Source organism: Macaca mulatta, chromosome 4 (assembly GCF_049350105.2).
Source record: "Macaca mulatta isolate MMU2019108-1 chromosome 4, T2T-MMU8v2.0, whole genome shotgun sequence".
Classification (NCBI taxonomy): domain Eukaryota; kingdom Metazoa; phylum Chordata; class Mammalia; order Primates; family Cercopithecidae; genus Macaca; species Macaca mulatta.
Genome location: NC_133409.1, coordinates 2,620,108 through 2,638,325, shown reverse-complemented (window position 1 = coordinate 2,638,325; position 18,218 = coordinate 2,620,108). Strand labels below are relative to the sequence as shown.

At 42.7% G+C, this 18,218-nt stretch overlaps 1 protein-coding gene across 1 annotated transcript in view; it reads right to left on the bottom strand.

The window, feature by feature from the left end:
• Positions 1–221: 221 nt before the first annotated feature.
• Positions 222–18,218, bottom strand: part of WDR27 (WD repeat domain 27) — a 309,044-nt gene continuing 291,047 nt past the window's right edge. The window contains exons 33-37 of the mRNA XM_028846955.2: positions 5,669–5,872; positions 5,034–5,092; positions 3,856–3,971; positions 999–1,063; positions 222–410 (exon numbers count right to left, since the gene is read on the bottom strand). The gene's annotated coding sequence lies outside the window, so the exon portion shown is untranslated. The remainder of the gene's footprint in view (positions 411–998; positions 1,064–3,855; positions 3,972–5,033; positions 5,093–5,668; positions 5,873–18,218) is intronic.

Here is an 18,218-nt window from a genome sequence, read left to right as displayed (position 1 = left end):
AAAGTATCAGCCTTGAGGCAGTCAGGGAAGGCTTTCCACAAGTCAAAAGAGATTCACTGTGAATGACCTTTGTTCTCAGATTAGAGCTCTCTTAAATGTTAGTGTCAAAATAAATGCTGTTAGGTGATGTCATGTTAATAGTCTATGGGAGATTTCTAAAGTTTCTTTCTTTTTGCAGTGGTTGTTTTTCTCAGCCTTGCTTTGAAAAATAAATGGCAACATTTTTCATTTCTCCACATTTTCTGTTTTATTTGCTCAAAAATATCCAGTAGTGTGAGATCCCTTGGACTAAACAACATCCATTTTGGTTCGACTCAACAAACAGTTGAACAGCTGCTATGAGTAAATCTTTCTGCTGGGCCCTGGAGAGGTCAAAACAAATGAGACATAATTGCTGGCCTTGAGAGGTCCTAGAAGAAAAGACATAAAAGGATCATTGCAATTCAGCGAGAGAAGTGCTAGAATCATATTAGCAGAAGCATAACAAGGGTGTGGGCGCACACACAAGGAAGTAGCCACATCTGTACAGAGAAGATAGGGGCAGTTTGCTAGACAAGAGGAGCTCCAAAAATATATATAATAAATGAACATGAATGTGTCAGAAAACAGGCCCATGAACATATAAGAAATTTTTATATGATCTTTAAAGCAGAAGGGAAAGAATTGTCTACCTACTGAATTGGGCTAGGAAAATTAACTTTTTACAAAAAAAAAAGATAAATTTTCATCTTTAGCTCACTACTACATACCAAAATGCAGATAAATACTAGTTTTTTCAATTACCTAGTGCTGCACAACAAACTAGCACTCCAAAACTCAATTGTTTAAAACCACCACTTTAATCAGGAATCTGAGACGAGCTTAGCTGGATGTCTAGTCCCTTCCCCATGGATATGTTGACTCAAGGATATGGAGTTCACTTTAAAGACGTCTGAGATCCACTGGCCTAGAACTTCTCTCTGTGGTTAAGCTCAGCAATGACATAAACAGCAGCTGACCTTTGTCTAAGGTAATAAAGATGCTGAAAAGAACAAGAAGAAATTATTGCTCCTGGGGAGTTCACCTAAAAAAGAGAAAAGACACAAAAGTCATTTCAAAACATGGTGGAAAGTTGGTGACGTCTTGGTCAGCAGCTCAGCCAGGTCCTTGGCCAGAGCCCTTGGTCCCTCTCTGTGGCCTCTGCAATGCTGCTTGGGCTTCCTCAGATCATGGCCATTTTCTCATATGGTTGGTGGGAAACAGAAAAGCTGCCTGTCCCTATGACACTTCTGTCATATTCTGTGGGACACCAGACCCAGGGAAAGGAGCTTTGATCCCACCTCCCAAGGCCAGCAGTAGCAGGTTTTCACCCTTGTCCAGTCTCCACTGCACTCAAACTCTGTGAGTGCAGGTGATTGGATTCGGTCCACCTTTGTCATGTCTACACTTCCAGTGCCGGAAATTGTGCCTGGCACAGCTGTGATGGACACAATAATGGCCCTCTTGGATGTCCACATCCTAATTCCTGAAACTTGTGAACACATCATGTTACATGGAAAATGGACATTACGGATGCTAATCAGCTAACTTCGATATGGCAGAGCATCCTGGACCTTCCAGGTGGACCCAAAGTCATCACGTGAGTTCTTGGCAGTAGAAGAAGAAGGGACAGAAGATTGAGTGAGAGGGATGTGTCATGAGGCTTGCCCTCGACCCCATGCCCACTGAGCACCTGGAGGAAGGTGCTGGGGGCCGAGGGTCAGCAGCCTCTGAAGCTGGGAGTGAATCTTCGCTTAGAGCCAGCAAGAGACATCACAGCCCCAGTTCTACATCTGCAACGAGCTGCCTTTCACAAAAATGTGAATGAGGAAAAGACTTCTGCCTGGGGCCTCCAGGAAGCAGCACAGTTGGCTGCTGGCCTGACCTTAGTCCAGGCAGACCTATACAGGACACTGGCCTCCAGTACTGCAAGGTAATCTGAGTGTTATCTGAGCCCCGACGTATGAGGCAATCTGTTACAGCAGCAAGAGGAAACTAATACAGCACTTAAGAGTTGCTAAATAATTTTTAAAATCTAGTGTAAAAATTAAAACCCTAGAAGTACTAGAAGTGTGGGCTAATATGTTTATAAAGTTGAGATAGAAAGACCTTTCCTAAGAAAGCCACAGAAAGAGAAGGCACACAGGAACGTGGTTGGGGCAGGGAGCATCCTCTTCCCACGGGCACACACTGTCTTCTCCACACCCCACCACCCTGCCTCCTCCACATCCCGCAAAAGCCAAACAAAGCCTCTGGAATCTGAATCCATTCAAGGCATTGATGGGGGCAGCAGAGGGGTCTTTCACAGCCCTGGAAGCTCAAAGCAGCGGTGGGAAGGAAAACCAGATGCGCTGAGGGCTCCAGGGACCGCTCAGCACAGCTCTGAGTGTGGCCAGAAAGAAGCCAGGCGGGGCAGTGTTACACCTGTTCTCAGGTGAGACTGGGTGACATCTCGGGGTGTGGAGGGCAATTTTTCCCGGGGTGCGGAGAGTGAGCTCATCTGCAAGGTGGCTGGGAGCCTGGTGCTGGTGGAGGCGGGCAGGGAAGGGACCCGCAGTTCTGCCCTCAGCTGGTGTCCCTGCTCTCCTCCCTGCCCTCTGTTGCCAAACCTTACACCCGCTGGCTCCTGGAAGTTGGCAGCTGAGCCGGCCAGGGTTCTGTTAGAGAGGCAGAGCTGGCAACACCAAATGAACATCTGTTATCAAGGCAGCATGCACCTTGACAACAGATGCATGAGGGCCTGAGGGCTGCCCCTCTCACTCCATGATGAGCCTCAAGGGAAGTGGGTGAGAGCAGGAAGCAGAGAGGGAGACTGAAGCCCACGGTAGTCTGGCCCCATCCAGCTTCCATGACCTATGAGCTGGAGCCTACAGCAGGAGCTTACATCTTCTGCCTGGAGCTTGAAGGCCTGGCCCAGGCTCAGAAAAAGCAAAGAAACAGGAGGTGGGGGCTCAGCTCTCAGATGCTGCCCCCAAGGCGAGTGTCAGAGGACAACAGAGAGAGGAAGGGGAGGAGGGGAGAGGAGGGAGCCAGGAAAGAGGGAAAGGAGGGGGAGGGAAAGAGAGGAAGGGGAGGAAGAGAAGAGGAGATGGGCTTGACCCTTCTGCCTCCCATATCCCAGGCAAAGTCTCCCTCCAGTAACCAACTTCCCCCAAGATTCTTTAAAGCAGGGCTGTCCAATCTTTGGGCTTCCCTGGGCCACACTGGAAAAAGAATTATCTTGGGCCACACATACAATCTACTAACACTAATGACTGCTGATGAGCTAAAAGAAAAAATCACCAAAAAACTCCTAATGTTTTAAGAAAGTTTACGCGTTTGTGTTCGGCCGCATTCAAAGCCATCCTGGGCTGTGTGCAAGTTGGATAAGCTTGCTTTAAAGGAAGGGAACCCTGCCTGTCTCCGCTGAGTGGAGCTACACTGCACACGGTCTTAAAGACCCTTGGACCCCTCGTGTCTGCAGAGTGACTCTAAGCCCCTTGCCTTCAGGGAGCTCCCCTTGCTCCCTGCTGTGCTCCGAGCCTCTGGGGGCTGTGCAGCCGCAGGAGCAGATGCATGAGCAGTGAGCACAGGCATGCAGCGCTGGGGCCAAGACAGGTGGGCAGAGTCACCATCCATAGCTCCGGGACCCTCCTTCAACGGGCTATTTTTGTCCCAGCGTAATTGTCTATTTCCTGATTACAAGAATAGTACAAGAGTGCTTTGTCTCCTGAAGTTTTTCCACCAACAACAGATTGTGAACGTCTTCTAATGTCTACAGTTGGTCCCCAGCCCTTCCCCTGTTCCTGGCCATCTCCCCATCCTTGGCATTAGGAAGGCAGCATGGAATACACTTACCCTCTGATGATGCCTCCTCTCCCTTGGTTACAAATTGAGTTTCTTAGTGAAGCATGTTTTAAGATCAGCCCTGAGTCTCAGCAGATTCATCTATGCCCTGAAGACAAGAATCTGACCTAGAGAGGAACATGAGGGTTGAGGCTCGTGTTTCACCTCTGCAGATGGCTCTAAAACAAGTTCTCTAATTGACACCCCTTTGGGATTCACACCCCATTGGGATTCACACCCCACTAGGATTCACACTCTATTGGGATTCATACCCCATTGGGATTCACACCCTATTGGGAATCACACCCCATGGGATTCACACTCCACTGGGATTCACACCCTATTGGGATTCACACCCCATTGGGATTCACACTCTATTGGGATTCACACCCCATTGGGATTCACACCCTATTGGGAATCACACCCCATGGGATTCACACTCCACTGGGATTCACACTCTATTGGGATTCACACCCCATGGGATTCATACCCCACTGGGATTCACACCCCATGGGATTCACACCCCATTGGGAGGGTGTACTTGTCCCCCACATTTCTAACTCAGGCAGCAGGATACAGGAAGAAGGCGTTTCATTTATGTGGGTTTGGGCTATAGTCCCGAAAGACACACTCCCAAACACCATAATCCTGAAAGTTAATCCCAAAAGACCAAAATTCCAAAAATATAATTCTGGAAAAATAATTTTTTTAATGGTTTAAAAGACATTTATTTACACTTTTAAAAGGGGATTTGAGACATGGTATGAAAACATGATGGAACATTTCACAAGCCACTTTACATAATAAAATAGGCAAAAATAACATATTTTTGCAAGCATAAACATTCAGGTACACACAGGTATAAGCTATGAACCAACGACAGTCACACAGGTATAAGCTATGAACCAATGAACTATACTCATAAAGAAATAGGTCAAAAAGGAACTGTGTAAATGCATAACGCTGAGGCTGGTGATTGTGGGCACCCAGCTGTACACCTGTGGGCATCTGAAACACCATGAGGGACAACCTGAGTGTGCTGAGGAGATCAGAACTGCAACGGGTCACCACCAGCTCACATGCAGCTGCCCAAAGAGCTGAGATCTCCAGAAAGTTTCTCTCTCACAAATGCAGATGTACAAAAAGGGCGTCTCCTCATTTACAGAGGAAGTTTCAATGTTTTTACGTACCTGCACAATGCTTACACACCAAGTCAGCATTACGATAATATACTTTCATGAAATGAAATCTGCAAAAAAAAAAAAAAAATGCATAAAACAAATTAGAACTCTCTCAAAGTCTTTACACAATGTATACATCCAGGACTGGAAATGATGTGAAGATGAAATATATAGTGAATTCTAATAAATTATGCTGACAACTTAAGATAGTGGGGGAAATAGATAAAAAACAGATAAACTAAAAGTAAATTGACATATGAAGAAGCATATGACAGGAATGGGCAATGGGCAATTGCATGGAGATAGCGCATTAGATCTAGCTGACTTTCACGGTCATGAACTGTATTTTGAATCTTGCATTGCGATGAGTGGTGGCTTTTTGCTTTTAGGGCATGGCTCCCCTTGGAGAATACGTTCACATTCACTTTCTATGTGGTGCTGCTCTTTTTGAAATCCTATGATTTGATGTGTGCTGACATAAACATTTCCTATTAAATTTTCCCACCTTCTGTCCCATGCTTTTATGTTGCTTTGGATACCTGGACATCCATGATGCCTGCACTCATCAACAGGCCACAGATTTGGCAGAAACAATACTGGTGATAGAACAGCAGCACTGCTGTGTAAGCATCTTCTTATCCTACCCTGAACATGATTCTTTTTGAGCCGGTTGGTAACTTCACTGGCTTCTGCAGGCAAATGTGGCTTTAATTCATGAAGAGCTCCTGGAGTGTCATTGGCTGGAAGGAACGCCAACGCAGGTAAATGACGACTGGCTGGAAGGAACGCCAACGCAGGCAAATGACGACTGGATGGAAGGAACACCAATGCAGGCAAATGACGACTGGCTGGAAGGAATGTCAATGCAAGCAAATGACACATTTTTAAAGTGAAGTTTCATCATTGCCATATCAAGTGGCCAATCTACTCAGCTGAATTTTTCACCAAACACAAATTAATTCAATAACAAGGTAATAGCTCTACCTAGCACGATGCAACTAACGGGACGCAACTGTCCTGACTACAACCAAAGCACACTAACCCCTTCCCCGGAATTCAGCTTTCAGGATTTCAGCATTTGGGATTTTGATCTTTCAGGATTTATTTTTGGGACTCTAGACTTTAGGAATTTTTGATCTTTCAGGATTTCAACATTTGGGATTATGGTATTTATTTGTCTTTCAGGATTACAATCAGTACCACATTTGGGCTATGCATTGTTTTTACTGGTAAAGTTAAACGTGTTTTCATATGTTGTTTCATATGCATCTATTCTATAGTAAATTACCTCATCCTGTGCCACGTTTAAGTTTTTAACGTGATGTCCATTGTTTTCTTCCTTGTTAGTTTCTCTTATAAATACTTTTTACCAGGCTGCTCTTGATTTTTCACTGTTTTTCACATGAAAACTTTAGAATTGTACCTATTCAAGCCTAAATCTTTCCCTTTATCACATAATTGGTTGAGTCAGACATAGAAAAAGTCTTTCCCACTTAAGATTATACAAAGATTAATTCATATTTTCTTCTACCACTTTTATATTTTATTTTCTAACATTTACATTTTTAGTCCCCATGGAATTTAGTTTGGATATAAGGTATGTATCAGATTCTAATTTCATTTTATTAATTATTATTATTAACTACTTAGTCATTTTATGCAATACTGTTTATAAAATAAGCCCTCCTTTTCACATTGATGTGAGATATCATCTTAATTTCACACTAAATTTCTGTTTATTCTTGAAAGTATTTCTAGACTTTTTTTTTTCCATTTCTGTAGCTTTTTAAAACTTTTTAATTTTTATTTTACTTGACTTTTAGAGATGGGATCTCTCTCTGTCACCCAGGCTGCAGTATAGTGGAGCCATCATAGCTCACTGCAGCCTCAAACTACTGTGCTCAAGTGATCCTCCCACCTCATCCTCCTGAGTAGCTGGGACTATAGACATGAGTCATCTCACCCAGCCCTCTGTGGCATTCTTTAATGCATTAATTAGACACTTTAAAACTTATTTGATAGTATGAATATTACAGTATTTTATTTTTCCAGAGGAACTGCAGATTATTTTTGTCATTATCTCCTAAAAATTTATTTGAATCATAAAAATGCTTACATGTCAATTTAAAGAAAATGAAAATCCTTATGATACGTCTTCTACATTTATTTTAACATTTTTCACTCAATTTTTATATGTTCCTGATAAAATATTTTTAACTTTCTTGTTATGGTTACTCCTAATACTTTTAAATTGTTATCATGAATAGTTTTATTAGAGTTTATGCTTATTACAAGTATGTAAAGATTTTTATTTAGCTCACTTATTTGCGCTAATAATTTTTCATTTAGATCTCTTCAGCTTTCCACGTAGCTTGCTGTACCATTTTCAAATGCCAAAAGCCTGTTTTCTTAGTTCTTGTGTTATATGCGACTTGCTTCTCTTCTCTTACTTATCAAATTCTCTAAAACATGTCAGGCTGCTCTGGCCTTTGCTCTAAGTTTAGTGCCAGTGCCTCTAGAGTCTCAATGGTGACTATGATATTGTCTGATAGATTCAGATAAATATTGCCTATTAAGATGGAAAAGTACTCTATAATATTCATGAAGTAAGATTGTGAATCTTTCTAAACGCTTTCTTGGAAACTGTCAAGATGATCATAAGTTGTGAATTGTATTAATATACTTCCTAATACTGGACACCTTTTGTTCCTGGAATAAAAGCAGCTTTGTCATAATATATGCATATTTTTTAATGAGCTGATTTACTAATATTCCATTGCAAATATGTTGTCTTTGTAGTCTTAAATGCAGTTGCTATTGCCAGGGTAATCAGTTGTTGTATTTTAAAATTATTATTATTTTTAACTGACATAAAAATTATACATATTTATGTGGTAGAGAGTGATATTTTGATAGATGTATACAATGTGTAAAGACCAAATCAAGGTAATTCATCACCTCAAGCATTTATTGTTTTTGATACCCCTAAGGCTATAGGTGTTTTCAAACAGAATGTTTACTAACTTCTAAAAGCATTACAGGCTCTACCACAAAGCCACCTAAAAGACTAAGATTGTTTTGTGGAGAACTTTATGATGATAATTGTGGGGTTGTTTTCTTGCTGTTATTGTTTTGGTTTTGCCAGCTCTTTCAAATTCTTCAAGGTTCTTGGTTAACTCATGTTAACTCACATATTGATCTAGTTTTATCATTGTTTAAAACAGGAGGGTAAAACTGCTAGTTACCCCATCATGGCTATGAACAAAAGTCTCTTATACATATTTTTAGGTGACCAAATGGATGGGTTGCCACTGGGTGAATGTCGGGAGTGCACCTTTTAGAAGATATGCATGTGTTCATCCTCCGTAGATTCTCTCAAATAATTTTCTAAAATTATTACTGGTTCAAATACCTTCATTTTCAGTTATATCACTGACAATGTCAAATTATCTCTACAAGCAACTCTTATTCAAGGAGAGTATTTTATCAATTTGTTTTCTGAGTCAACATGACTCATGAGAACTTCCTCTCATCTTTGCACCTGAACATCTTGGCTAGTAGGCAGTTCTACAGAGTATTTTTCTCTTATTATCTGATCGTGTTTCACCTTATCTCCTGGAATTTATTGTTGCAGAGATGGCTGCTAGGTAATCTGTTATTATCTGTTTTTAATTACTTTGTTTTTTATCAGAATGTTGAATACAACTTCTGCTGGAATGTGTTTTTCTGTAACTATTTTTCTATTAATTTGGCCCATGAAGTTCTTTCGCTGTCCAGAAATGTGCACACGTGTACACACACACACACACACACACACACACACAGAACATATCTCCTCCATGACACCTCCCGCCGTGCCTGGCTCTGTGCGTCTTGGCCTCACACATTTTCCTCTTGAGTTTCCTAATGCTCAGGCACAACCCTCACTGCCGTATCCTTCTCTTAGTCTGTCGCAGTCACTGACGGGCTGGGCTTGCAGCATTGTTAATCATGCTCACACTGCATCCAACAGATAATATCTTTCAGATGGCCAATGTCAGTTTTATTCTAGAGCTTCCTTTCTTTAATAACTTCCACTTTTATTTTAAATTCAGGGAGTGTATGGGCAGGTTTGTTCACAGGTATACTGAAAGACGCTGAGGTTCAAGGTGTGAATGATCTCATCATCCGAGTAATGAGCACAGAACCCAGCAGAGGTTCCTTCAACCCTGGCCTCCCTCCCTCCTGCCAGCGGTCCCCAGTGTCTGCTGTTCCCATCCTCATGTCCACATGTACTCTGTGTTCAGCTCCCACTTGAGGGTGAGGACATGTGGTATTCAGTTTTCTGTTCCTGCCTGAACTCGCTTGGGGTCATGGCCTCCAGCTGCGTCCACGTTGTTGCAAAGCCATGATCTCCTTCTTCGTTATGGCTGCAGAGTTAGTTAGTGTTCCATGGTGTCTCTGTACTAATGTTTCTTTATCCAGTTCATTGCTCACAGACACCTCAGTTGATTCCATGTATTTGCTCTTGTGAATAGTGCAGCAGTGAACATATGGGTGCATATGTCTTCTTGGTAAAACAATTTATCTTCCTTTGGGTATAATACCAAATGATGAGATTGTTGAGTGGAACGGTAGCCCTGTCCAAAACTTCCTTTTATCATTTCACAACATTTCCATCTCAGTAGGTTTCTCTATTTTTAGCTGACATATCTTCTTATATTTTATTAACAATTTTTTTTTTCCTGAGGCAGAGTCTTGATCTGTCTTCCAGGCTGGGGTGCAATGGCATGATCTCAGCTCACTGCAACCTCAGCCTCCTGGGTTCAGGCAATTCTTCTGCCTCAACCTACCAAGTAGCTGGAATTACAGGCATGCATCACCACACCTGGCTATATTTTTGTATTTTTAGTAGAGACAGGGATTTGCCATGTTGGCCAGGCTGGTCTCTAATTCCTGACCTCAGGTGAGCCACCTGCCTCGGCCTCCCAAAGTGCTAGGATTACATGCATGAGCCATCATGCCCGGCCAATGGTTTCTGGAAATAATTTTCTGCATTTTAGAGAATATCTAACACATTCTTTCCCTTTGCACCTAAATATTTTAGCTGTAAAAATTTTTACATTTCTACATTTTTATTTAGATATCTTTGTAACAGGCTCAAATAATACTGTTTTCCCCTTTTTATTTATTCATAAACAAGGTCATTTTGGGTACACTTCATGTGGTTATAACAAGAATAAGTGCATTTTCCTTAGTCTCACTCTCTGTCCATTAGCAAAATGGTTAAAATCCTTTCTCAAACATAACAGGACAGAAAGTGAGGCAGGCAGGTTTAATGGTTGATTATAATTTTCAGCTTACCTTGTACATAGAAAACGACATTACCCGGGTTAAACACTTAGATGTCTTCCAAAAATTCACTCCTGTAACTTCACCACTTAGACTATCCTGGCTCACAAATGGTTTTCCTGTAATTTGCGTCAATGCATTTTCTAATGTTGGCAGTACTGTGTCACCTTCAGAAAATCACAGGAGAGAGAGAAGTTGGAAAGTCATCTGTCCTTCAGAATTCTACCTCGCACAGTTTCAAAGAAGTTTCGAGCGTGCGTTATTATGGATTGCTGCATGACGGATTACCCTAAAACTCTGTGGCTTAGAGCAACCAACACGTGTCATCTCATAGTTCATGTAGGCCAAGAAACCACAGCGCTTCTCCACCGGGCTTCTCTGCGGGAACTCTGGTTAGGCCCCTCCTCAGATTGCAGCGGCTGCCAGCAAGGGCCCTGTTCTCTTTTGAGGATTGAGCAGAGAAGAGGCCTCGTGTGGAGTTCACAAAGATGGCTGACGGGATGAGGCTCAGCTCCTTCGTGGCTACTGGAAGGAGGCCTTCAGTCCTTGCCCACGCTGCAAGGAGGTCTTCACAGTGCTGCTCACAACAGGTACATGTGTTTCCCCAGCATAAGATCTGAGAGCACAAAAGAGAGCCCTAGCAAGGGAAGGCCTCAGATGGTAGTCGCATGCGTTTTAAAATCTAATGTGCAAATCACATCCCTGTTTTTCTTTACTGTGGCCATACTCTCTTCATTAGAAGTGAGTGGGTGAGACCATCAGTCTGGGGTGAATATTGCCTAGAATTGGGCACCCCTGAGATGGAGGGGGCTGTCTTCAAGGCTGCACCTCTTTCTGGTTACTTCTGTGGTCTGGTCAGGAACGCATCGGAGAAGATCTATGAAGCCATGAAGCAGCTTCCCACTGCTTTTTTCAGGTACAACTGCCAAGAACTAAAACTGGGGCCTTCTATGAAGAAGACTAAAGCCTTGGTTGTCTCTTCTTAATTTATCTTCATCACCACTGGTATTTATAACTGCAAGGTTTTGGTGTTAGACGGTCTGTTGGTCTGAATTTTTGACGTCAAGAATTTCTGTCTTTAATTATATTTGCTGTAATGTTGGATGTAAAACATTGCATGGATCTTGCTAGCCAGACATGACTTTAAACGTCTTGCATTCTTATTTTTTTCTCTAGTTCACTTTTGAACTAAATGTGCTTCCTAAGGAAAAACTAGAATTAGGATTAGAAATATAAATCTGTATATGTGTATGGTCTAGGAAGGACTCAAAGCAATGCTAAAAAGTATGTACATAATTTTAGGGGTGAGTTTGACGTTTACTTGTTTGTATGTAATCACATAATGTGATCCCAAATCCCAAATAGGATAAAGTCGTATTTGACTTAAGTATGAGGGCAAATGTGGCAACTTAAGTGCCCCCAGATGTTTTGCTAAATTAAAAACATAAGGCACATATGTTTAGAGTCTTATTTAGCCAGAATATATACTACAGTTGTTATGAATATCATAAAATTACAGTAATATTATGAAACAGAGAGAAGAAAATTGTTTGACACAGTGGTGACTCCACGGATCGGACCCATTAGCGTGTAGTTAGTGTGTACCTGTGTTGACAAAGGCAAAAAATGCAGCAACAAGTGTGGTTATTGACAGGCAGAAACATTTATCCCTGTGTTTCCTGCCTAACAGTGCAGGAAACAACAGATTCACGACATGATCAGCAGTAACATTCTTTCCGTAAAAATGAAGAGAGGGCATGCTGGAGCTCAGGTTTAAACCCGGAAGCCTGGCCCTGGACTCCTGCTCGCTCTTAATCTGCTCGGACCCCGGACTCGCGCCCCTGATCCGCTCTGACCCCGGACTTGGGCTCCTGGTCCGCTCTGACCCTGGACTCGTGCTCCTGACCCTGGACTCGCACTCCTGATCCGCTCAGACGTGCCACCTCCATCCAAAGCTGGGGAGAGGGGCACGACGAGAATTTGCTGACTTCATTAACAGATCACGAATGTTTGAATGAGTGGATAAACCAGATACTGTTTTAAACAAAAGCTAAATCAACTTAGAGATACTATCTTTTCTTTGGAAGATTCTTATTCAAATAAATGTTGCCTGCAGAAAAAAAAACCTTCCTTGTGTTATTTTTCACACACACAAAATCATGGTAGTGCCATTTTAAGGGTAAAAGTTGAGAAAAGGCATCATCACTACTGAAAACGACTTTGACGTGTGCAGAGTATTTCTCCTCACCCTCATCCTTTATCCAAGTCCAAAACCTCAGCTGTGTGTAGCGTTCCCAGTCACCTCCTAAGACTTCTGGTGCTGGAAGCAAGGCCAGAGCTCCTGCTGAATTACGGCCGGAAAAATCCACTCTCCTCAAGTTTTTGCCATGTGGTGGGCTGAAGGCCTCTCTGCTCCAGCATCGAAAAGGCCAGCACATCTCCCTTGGCGGCTTTAAAGCTTTTATAAAGTGGAAAATATTTTGCTTCCTTGGACTGTGCAAGCTATAGAGAGTGAAAGATGTTGCTCTTACATTTGGGTGCAGTACATTTATTTTTCTGCAGATGGTAATCTCTTAAATCAGTGTGAATTTAAAGAGTTTCAGATTCTCAATTTAACAATGTCATAATAAAAATGTGTGTTTTTAAATCAATATTTTGAGTAAAGCATCTGTTCAACTTTATTATAATCATACACGTTTCTCTGCATTTCATTATCTTTCCCAAAATGTTACACGTTTTAAGTTTCAAATAAGAAGTGGAAAAAAATTAAGTTAATTTTTCCTCCTTCCTGAGAAAGAAGAACTGAAAGTAGCTAAGGAACTAAAACAAGGCATAGCTGCCACTTCCAGGTTTTCAGTTGCAGCCAGGGCTCACTTCTGCACACTCCCTTATAGCACACGGAAAAATAAAAACCTCTTACAGCCAGGACTGTCTGAACATTGATGCTTTTAATTGCTATCTCAAGTAGTTCCACAACATGTCCAAAAATTGTTAATAAGATGTTGGATTAGATGATTCTGACTAATGGCCTATTGAAACTCGGACTTGAAATGAGATTTTCATAATTTTTCATTGCTTTCCAAACAAAATAAAACTTGGTAGAACTACTAAAACTGTCCTGAAAGCCTTTATTGCAGCATGTTAGGTTTTGTTTTCTTTGATTTTCCCTTTGGCCATTAAAAGAATCATTTTGTTTTTTCAGGGGCTACTCCCATATTGGCTGAGCCCATCCAATATGAACGTTTGCACTGATAAAACTGGAAATGAAAGAGAATAAAGGCCAGGCACAGTAATTCAGGTTTCAATTTTTTTTTTTAACTAATATTATTTTACTTTGAGGAGTACATTAATTTTTCAAGAGGTTTGATTTGATAAATGGTTCTTTGCAATTGCTTTGCCAGATGACAGCAAACTGACATAGGGCTGGGATGGATTAAGGTGGGCAAGAAGGAAAATTCTGCTAAATATAATTTTGCAAGAGACAAGTTTCAAAACCAGAATATATTTTCTAAGAAATTTTTGAACTAGGTTGAAATAATGAGTAGTAAAGAACTTAAAAATTTATATTTCCATCCAACTAATTTTATGACATTTTGCTCAAGGATTATTTATTTTTATAACCCCAAATACTCTCTGGTAGGTACATTAGGTCCAGGTCTATACATCCAAGGTGCATGAGCAATTTGCTAAGAAAATCAGGCAGACAACATGGGTGATAACTTGGGCCCTAACGTGAGAGTTCTGACCTGAAGTAACAAGTCTAGAGCCTCTTGCTGCTCACACCCCAGACTGTTTAAGCTCCAAGTGACTCTGGCTTTTGCAAGGAGCTGGGATTTTATTCAGGGACTCTGGGCAGGGCTTGTCTTTCTTCTCCCAGATGGAGAAATGGGCTTTTAATAATTCACCTCTAAGCATAACAATGTAGTTTGTTTTTATTCTATTCTTTAAAAATTTTTTTTTTTAGATTTTGAAAATTGAGGTTAAATATACACAACTTAAAGTTCACCATGATAATCATTTAAAGTATACAACTAAGTGCGTTTAGGACACTCACAGTGTGGTGCGGCCTCAGCTCTCACTCGTTCTCAAGCATTTTTGTCACCCTGAAGGAAACTCTGTGGTCATTAAGTACTAACTCCTCATTCCTCGCCCCTGGCAGACACAAATCTGCTTCCTGTCTCTACGGATTTGCCTATGTGGGATATTTCATAGAAATGTGGTCAGATCAGATGTGTTTCTGTGTGTCTGGCTTGTTTCACTTCCCACATCGCTTTTGAGGTGCATCCATGTTGTGTCATGTATCAGTACTTCACCTCTCTATTGTTTTCCAATTATTTATTATGGTAAAATACACATAAAGTAAAATCTGCCATCTTAACCATTTTTGAGTGCACAGTTCAGTGGCATTAAGTACATTCATATTGCTGTGCAGCCATCACCACCATTTATATCCAGACCTCTTTTCATCCTATAAAACCGATACCTTGTCCCCATTAAACACTAACTCCCTAACCTCCAGACCCAGCCCCTGGCACCCACCATTACACTCTCTGTCTCTATGATTTTAACTACTCTAACAACCTCATACAAGTAGAATTATATACTATTTGTCCTTTAATATAAACTAATAACCTGGTAAAAGAATGGGCTAAAACTTTAATAGTTGTTGTCTTCTATTCTTAATTTGCTAAGTGTTTGTATCAGAATGATTGCAGTTTACTGTATATCACTTTTATGTAAATAAAGTTGTTGAAAAAATAATCAAAACTTGTGGGTTGTAGCTAAACAGTGCAAGAGAGAAATTTATACATATTTTATAATACCTATAGATGTATACACACACACACAGGAGGTAGAAAAAGTTGAAAAATAATTATCTACCCTTCCACATCAAGAAGCTAAAAAAGAAATAACAAACTGGAAAAAAAGAGACAATCATAAAATAAAGAACAGAAGTCAATATGTTATCAGCAGCGAGCCCAGGTGGGGTCCATGGTCCTCTATTCTTATCTTCTTGGAAGAAAGAATTCAGCCAAGAGACGGTAGATTTAAGGCAGAAGTGAAAGTTTACAGAAGTAAAAGAAAGTACACTTGGCAGGACCAAGCGGGCACTCGAAAGGGTCCCACAATCTTTGGCTTGGGGCTCTTACAGATTTGCTATTTCCTGTTTTTTTCCTGGTCTCTTCCCCTTGTCTTTTCCCTTGGGTGGGCTGTTGGCTGATCCCCACATGCTCAGTTACTTGCCAGTATCTGGGAGGGGTCACATGCATCATTTGGTAGCTGAAGTTATGTGTATGTTTTCTTAGGGAAATTTTCCCTTACTGGTCTAGCTCCCGCAGAGGAAGGTCATATACTGGTCAGACTTCACCATTTCACCCCTTTCTGCACATGCCTGGACACATTTTAAGTTCTCATTGGGAAGTTGTTGCCCACAAGCTCAAGACGTTCCCTGTTTGTTGGGAAATATTCACTCCCTGGCACCAGCCGTGACCACCTACCATTCCTAAAGAGGCTGCCTGACAATTGCATGACAGCTGCCTGGCTAGACGTTCCCTGGGGCCCTGTCCTGTCCTTCCCTCTCTGCCTGTCCACCCTCTCTAGCAAATGCACTATGAAAGGTATTTAGTGTCTGCACTGGCCTGCTGTCTATTAACGACGTGAGGCGCTGTCTGACCTGAGAGGCCTCCTGGGCTTGTGTGTCCCATGGATGGAGGCTGGCGCTGCTTCTTTCAGACTGACGATGCTTATACGACCCCAGCAAGGAAAATTATCTGGACTCACAGACTTAGTCACTAATTTCCGGATGTTTAAGCTAAAGTTCAATAAAGAAAATAAATGCAGGATTCTAGAGACTGGGCAAACTTATAATTAAATCAAATGTTTTAAGGACCGGCTAAGTCATGGTACATCAAAGTCAGTAAACAGAATGTGGTAGCTCAAAATCAAGAAGAGGAAAGACTGGATGAATAAACCCCGTCTTTAGAACAGGGTAAATGTATCTTAAGTAAAATCACAAATGTTGACCGAAAAGCCTGACTCTTTAAAATGGGGAGGTTTTCTGCTTTTTCTGGATGTGTCCGTAAATGTCTCCATCCCTCTGTTCATCTTCATTACATTCTGTGCCTCCCCAGTGCCCAGGATTCAGTCTCCCCAGTTATTCTCAAATTATCAAAAAGGGCCCCTTGAAAAGGAACTGATTCTAAATTTTGTGCAAGAGAAGGCAAGATGATCATGGAAGTTCTTCTGTTGTTGTTTACTTTTTTTTCAACTAGGGTTGGGGGAGATATTCAAAGAGGTCTGGAGATACTGATGAAGGCATTATCTCGTAGAAGCCCCAAATGACTGGAGGGAAACAAATGATTACCTCTAATTCGAAGCAGTTTGTGAAAACACCTGAATTCCTGGGCTTAAGAGGGGCAAGCAGTAGAAAGTGTGCTGGAAAAATACTCTGTGGTCAAATAAATCAAAGGATGAATGCCCAGTTACAGAAAACATAATAAATGACAAAGTTGCTGGATACATGACCAAGCTTCAGACGTGGATTTCCAGGAATGAGACTTGTTATTATGATCCTTGGACCCAAGAGACCCAGATAAGAGAAGCCTGAAAAGTGCCTTTCTAAGCTGCTGGGAACCTGGAAGCAGATATCTGACTCAGCTTCCTCGTGACTCTGGCTCTGATTCCTGGTCCCAGTGAAGACTCAGCTTTGAGAGTACTGGTTGGGCTCAGGAGCAGGAAAGCTGGTGCCAGCAAGGTTCCTGTGCATGGAAGCCCCTGAAGGCTGTGGCGGGTTCATCAGAGTGGGGAGGTGACCCTCACGGAATGCAGAAACGCATTCTCCAGGGGCTTGAGGACCCCACCTCGTCTGGCCGTCCACACCAGCGGTGCTGCCCTGCCAGCCACAGCAAAGCCGAGGGGAGCTTTGCTGAGCCTCCCTGCCCTAGTCCCTGCCTTGTGTGGTGATCCCACTCCCCAAGAGCTTCCACATTGTTAGATACAACAGGGAAGTTAGTCTCATGCTGGAAGGTTGTTCTGGTGTGAGCTCTTCCCACAGATGAAGAGCTGCTTGAGTTCCCTGCTGTGTGCCCTTCCATAGAGAAGGAACCCCCTGGAGTCTCTAGCATGTGTCCTTCCCACAGAGGAGGAACCACTTGGAGTCCCCAGTGTGAGCTCTTCCCATAGATGAGGAGCCGCCTGGAGCCCCCGGTGTGAGTTGTTCCGATAGATCGCCCGGTGTGAGCTCTTCCCATAGATGAGGAACCCCCTGGAGTCCCCGGTGTGAGCTCTTCCCATAGATGAGGAACCCCCTGGAGTCCCCGGTGTGAGCTCTTCCCATAGATGAGGAACCCCCTGGAGTCCCCGGTGTGAGCTCTTCCCATAGACGAGGAGCTGCCTGGAGTTCCCGGTGTGAGCTCTTCCCACAGACGAGGAGCCGCCCGGAGTCCCCGGTGTGAGCTCTTCCCATAGATGAGGAACCCCCTGGAGTTCCCGGTGTGAGCTCTTCCCACAGACGAGGAACCACCTGGAGTCCCCGCTGTGAGCTCTTCCCATAGATGAGGAACCCCCTGGAGTCCCCGGTGTGAGCTCTTCCCATAGACGAGGAGCTGCCTGGAGTTCCCGGTGTGAGCTCTTCCCACAGACGAGGAGCCGCCTGGAGTCCCCGGTGTGAGCTCTTCCCATAGATGAGGAACCCCCTGGAGTCCCCGGTGTGAGCTCTTCCCATAGATGAGGAACCCCCTGGAGTCCCCGGTGTGAGCTCTTCCCACAGACGAGGAGCCGCCTGGAGTCCCCGGTGTGAGCTCTTCCCATAGATGAGGAACCCCCTGGAGTTCCCGGTGTGAGCTCTTCCCACAGACGAGGAAC